Raw genomic sequence first — 6,225 nt, 5'->3', positions numbered from 1 at the left:
CTCGTGGGCCCACGGTGGCCCTCCTCCACTTATCCCAACACCCATCTTCTTCCTCTATCTCACACAAACCCGAAAAACCAACTCAAGCACGAGTTCCAGCCACTTTTGCTGTTATTTTCGATCTCCTTGCTCAAAGCACCTCTCGCAAAACTGCTTGGGGAGATTGTTTCTTGGTATGTGACTCCTCCATTGGTCTAATTATTTTTGTTCTAGTGCTTTATTCTTTGCAAATGCGTGCTACATAGGTCACCATGTTCTTGAGCTTGCATGTCAAATTTATATGGTTCAAAGTAGTTCTAATGCTTGATATAGGCTCTAGGAACTTGTAGGAGTAGTTGCCATCAGTTTTATTAAAGTTGGTTCATTTTTGTTTGAAGTTATTAAAAATTTCAAATTATTTCAAAAAAATAATGAGGAGATTTTTGAGGGGCTCATCGAGCCAAAGCTCGAAGGAAAAGGCACCGAAGCCTAAGTATAATTTGCCACGCACCATAGAGATTCGGGCGTGTGAATGGCCTTCTGAAGATTTCTTGAGAGCAGCCGGTATCTATGAAGATTTTCATAAATTGGCTCACAATGCAGGCCTCACCGCTTTCCTCCACGACCAATGCGATCAGTATCTCTTACTCAAAAATACATTTGTGCAAAACTTTCATTTTCATTCTAGGAACTCACCACCTACGGTGGAGTTTCATTTATATGATGAGCATAAGGAGATGTCACTTTATGATTTCTGTTGGATTTGTTTAGTCCCTTTTAAGGGCAAGACAGAAGAACCACATCATGATGATGTGGCTGGGTTTATTGATACTATCACTGTAGGAGAAACTAGACAGGTTTCCGATGCACGAATCACTAGCATACATTTTCCTGTTTTACGTTACTTTGCATTATTTGCTAGTCGTTGTTTAATTGGACGCAGAAACTGTGGAAACCTTAGTATCCCTGATATAATTATTCTGCACCACGGTTTATACAGTGATAACACTTTAGTATGGGCGGTATTATTGCTAGACGGTTAAGTATGAACCGTACCAAAGGCCCCATCTTTGGAGGTGTCTATGCCACACGCCTAGCTGCACATTTTAACATACCTATTAGGCATGCTGAGAAGGAAGAAAAGGTGCTGCCCCGTGTTTATCTAGATCATAAAAGTATGGTGGCACATGATTTTATTGTTAAGAATAGGGCAGGAGAGCTTAAGTATCAATTGTTATTTAACAAACATCATCCTGAGACCATTATCCTGCCTGCTCCTTCTTTGTTTAATTTTGTAGGACCCTACCTCGTTACGTGGGCTGCCGTCCAAGCTTACAAGAATCCTGCACCAGCCCCGGAACATGAACCACAAGACTACGACCCCAACAACTATTATTATGGATATCCGCCAGGCCAGCCGTGGCCATAAACCAACTTAGGCCAAAAGCCTAAGCTTGGGGGAGTATGTATTTCTCACTGACATTACATTTATGTTCACACACACTCATTGCTAGATGTCGGTGCTCATACTTTTTCACTGTAATATCCATGCTAGTTTAGTTTCCTTTTCATGCTTTCTTGTGTGTTTGTTAAACCTTAAGAAAAACAAAAAAATAGTAGTAGTTTATTTTTCTGCTGTAGTAGTAATAATTAAAAAGAAAACCCAAAAATATTTCCCGTTCTTCTTTTGCTTGTTGGGAGCTTTCCCGTGTAAATAGTTTTATTTCTTTTCTTTTCCTTGGGGGCCAGTAGGAGAAGACCATAATTAAATTGTTGAAGTGGCTCTTATATGCATTATTGTTGATTTAACCAAGAGCCCATATTGCCTTGTCTTCTCCTATTTATTGAATGCTCGCAGATTCCAGCTTAGTCCAATGCACGTACACACTTATTATTATTCACACCGTTCGGTCGTGTAAGTGAAAGGCAATTATGATGATATATGATGGACTGACTGAGATGAGAAAAGCTGGTATGAACTCGACCTCTTTTGTTTTTGTAAATATGATGAGTCCCTCGTTCTTGATTCAGCTTATTATGAATAAACATGTTTGCAATGACAATTAGAGATCATAGTTGCTTGTGCCATGCTTGATTAGCTATGAGTTATAATGGTTTACCTTGTGTGCCAACATGCTATTGCGATGATTATGATGTGGTATGATGGGGTGGTATCCTCCTTTGAATGATTTAAGTGACTTGACTTGGCACATATTCACGCATGTAGTTGAAACAAAATCAACATAGCCTTCACGATATTTATGTTCATGGTGGATTATATCCTACTCATGCTTGCATCCAATGTTTATTAATTTTAATGCATGTACATGGCTGTTGTCGCTCTCTAGTTGGTCGCTTCCCAGTCTTTTGCTAGCCTTCACTTGTACTAAGCGGGAATACTGCTTGTGCATCCAATCCCTTAAACCCCAAAGTTATTCCAGATGAGTCCACCATACCTTCCTTTATGTGGTATCTACCTGCCGTTCCAAGTAAATTTGTATGTGCCAAACTCTAAACCTTCAAATAAACATTCTGTTTTGTATGCTCAAATAGCTCATGTATCAACCAAGGTTGTCCTTATCTTCCGTGTTAGGCGGGTTATTCTAAAGAGGAGTGGACTCCGCTCCTCACTCGCGAGAAAATGGCTGGTCACCGGGATGCCTAGTCCCATGCTTTATGCAAACTAAATCAAAATTAATTGCAAACAAAACTCCCCCTGGGACCTGATGTAGGTTGGAGGAACTCGTTGTTTCGAGCAAGCCATGGATTGATGCTTGTTGGTGGAGGGGGAGTATGTAACGCCCTTGATTCAATCGTACACTAATCATACACACAAATGTGTACGATCAAGATCAAGGACTCACGGGAAGATATCACAACACAACTCTAGACACAAATTAAAATAATACAAGCTTTATATTACAAGCCAGGGGCCTCGAGGGCTCGAATACATAAGCTCAAAAACACAAGAGTCAGCGGAAGCAACAAAATCTAAGCACAGACCTAAGTTAGACAAGTTTGCCTTAAGAAGGCTAGCACAAAAGCATCTACGATCGAAAAGGCAAGGCCTCCTGCCTGGGAGCCTCCTAACTACTCCTGGTCGTCGGTGTCCGTCACATGGTAGGAGGCACCCTCGGGGTAGCAGCAGTCGTCAAAGGTGGCATCTGGCTCCTGGACTCCACCATCTGGTTGCAACAACCAGAAAGAAGAAAGAAGGGGAAAAGGGGGGAGCAAAGCAACCGTGAGTACTCATCCAAAGTACTCGCAAGCAAGGATCTACACTACATATGCAACATTATCAAAGGAAGGCTGTATATGTGGACTGGGCTGTAGAAATGCCAGAATAGAGAGAAGGTCTAGTCCTATCGAAGACTAGCATCTTCTGGAAACCACCATCTTGCAGCAAACAAGAGGGAGTAGAGTAGCATAAAGTAAAGTGGTAGTAGTGTTATCAACCTCGGCCAGAGATCCTTTCTCGACTCCCTGCGAGAAAGCAATCCCAGAGCCATACTATCCAGTTATCATCACAATCAAATCCTCATCACCATCCAGTTCTCATCACAAGTATCCAGTTCTAGTTGTATCGATCGGGATACAACTCCAAGTGTCCGTTACCGTAGGACAGGCTATCGATAGATGTTTTCTTCCCTGCAGGGGTGCACCAACTTACCCACCACGCTCGATTGACTCCGGCCGGACACACTTTCCAGGGTCATGCCCGGCCTCGGCCAAACAATACGCCGCAACCCGACCTAGACTTAACAGAGAGGTCAGCACGCCGGACTAAACCTATGCCCCCAGGGGTCATGGGCCATCTCCCCGGAAACTCCTGCATGTTGCGTACGCGGCCGGTGAGCAGACCTAGCTACCTCCTTCAACAAGGCAGGCGCTTGCGCAGTCCAACCCGGCGCGCGCCACTCAGTCGCTGACGTCTATTAAGCTTTGGCTGATGTATACGACGCAGAACGCCCATACTATGCCCACGTGATGGTTAGTGCTATCAGGCCAGAGGCCCCTCGGATCAAATATCCAAATCGTAGTGGATTAGGAACGCGCGGTAACAAGCAGAGACTCACGAAAGATGCGACCCCGTTGCCCCGTCTCGAGGACTTGCGGCAAGGGCTAAGAATGCCCGGCCACGCCTCGTAATTATCTCACGGGCACCTTCCAGGTCAACCCGTCTCCACATCACTTTCCAAGTAACAGTTGTAAAGTCCAAGTATCCGTGTGTCCAAACATCAAGAGGAAAACCCAAGGAATCACCCTCGGTGGGTTCCACTCAATGTAATCATCAAGGTGAACGTAGAGGAATCACCCTCGAGGTTCACACTTGAGGGGTTGCACGACAGAGTCGTATCGGAAGTGGTTAAAGAGGAAATCACCCTCGATGACCACGACCGAACAGCTACACTACAGGGTTAACATCAGAAGTGTTGTAGAGGTCTCACCCTCGGCACTCGATAGTATCCCAGTAGTGTCGAGCAACTAAGGGGAAAGTGATGTGCGGTGCAGGGGCCTGGTCTTCGATCCCGTTGATCGGGTCTTCAATGATGAAGCAGGGGCAACAAGGACAAGGTGGGGGTCACTGATGGATCACTAACCAACCTATACTAAGCAGTTTAGGATAAGCCGGTAAGGTAACAATAAGCAGGTTACAAAAGGAGGCTATGCATCAGAATAGGAGCAAACAATAACAATAGCAAAATCTAATGCAAGCATGAGAGAATGGAATGGGCGATATCGGGATGATCAAAGGGGGGGCTTGCCTGGTTGATCTGGCAAGGAGGGGTCGTTGTCGACGACGTAGTCGATCACCGGGGCATCAGCGGCCTCGGGGTCTACCGGAGAGAAGAGGGGGAAGAAACAGTAAATACATAGCAAACAGAGGTAACACTAAGCATGACATGACGATACGTAGCACTAAGCGTGCTCCAACGCGGTCCTAGACGTTACAGGTGAAGGGGGAAAACAACCGGGAAGGTGTTCCCGGTTCCGGACCTGTGTCAGACAGATGACCGGAGGGGGAAAGTTCCATGTTCAGCATGCTAGGGGCATGTGACAGATGAACGGACCGCATATTCGGATTCGTTGGATTTTTCTGAGCAACTTTCATATAGAAAACATTTTCATCCGAGTTACGGTTTATTTTCTATGAATTTTTAAAGTTTAAACAATATTCTGGAATTATTTATATTAACAGAAAAGGAAATATGATGTCATCATGGCGTCATTGTTGCATCAGCGGTCAACAGACTAGTTGACTAGTCAACAGGGTCCACGGGGGACCCACTGGCAGTGACTGGGCCATGCCTAGTCAGCCATTGACTAGGTCAACAGGGCTAGCCGGGCCACTGGGGCCACGGGGCAGTGACCTGGCGAGGTGGACCCGGACGTCCACGTCGGCGCCGACTTTGGGGAGCTCCGGGGAGCGTTCCCGCGGCGGAGGGGCGCCGGACCTCGCCGGAAAATGCGTACAGGGCTCGGGGAGGAGCGGGGCTAGGCTCATACGAACGAGCTCTCAGCGGCGCGTCCAGTGGTGGCCGTAGCATCACCGGACTTGGCCGGAATCGGCGCCAGCGGTGAGCGTGGGCGGCGGTTGGCTTCGGGCATCATCGGGGACGGGGCTACGGGCGCTCAAAAGCAGCGTGGGGCAGCGCGTTCAAAAGCAGGGGGGTCGGGCGCACCCATTCGAGGTCTCAGCCGAGGCTGGGATGGACGGTGTCGACGGCAGCGTCGACCGCGGCGGACGCCGGAGCTCGGGCGAGCTCGAGCTCGTCGAAGTAGGGCACAACAGGGGCAACTGGCATGTGTGTCAGGCTGCTCGGAGCGTGCTGGGCACGGTGCAGTGCTCGGTTGAGCTCGACGGTGAGCGTGGCCACGACGACTGCGGGTCTAGGCGGCGGTGAGCTACTGCAGCTGCGGCGAGTGAGCTAGGGAGGGCGAAGCGGTGCGAGGAGAAGAAAGGAGGGAGGGAGGAGCTCACCGACCGGCTACGAAAAGCCTGCGACAGCTTAGGAGCGCAGAGGTGGCCGGAGATGACGGCGGTCACCGGCGACAGAGGAGAAAGGGGGCTGCTCGATCCGCTCCCCGTAGTGGCTCCCAGCTCGCGCTCACAGACGGGGACTGGGTAGACGACGGCGGCGGAGACGATGGGCTCGATGGCGAGGCGAATGGGGCTCAGTGGCCGCGAGGACAGCCGAGGCACGGCGGCGAGCGCGCTCGGGTCCGAGAGAGGGGAGTGCTCGA

This window comes from Triticum dicoccoides, chromosome 4A (genome assembly GCF_002162155.2).
Source record: "Triticum dicoccoides isolate Atlit2015 ecotype Zavitan chromosome 4A, WEW_v2.0, whole genome shotgun sequence".
NCBI lineage: Eukaryota > Viridiplantae > Streptophyta > Magnoliopsida > Poales > Poaceae > Triticum > Triticum dicoccoides.
This window is presented reverse-complemented; position numbering follows the sequence as displayed.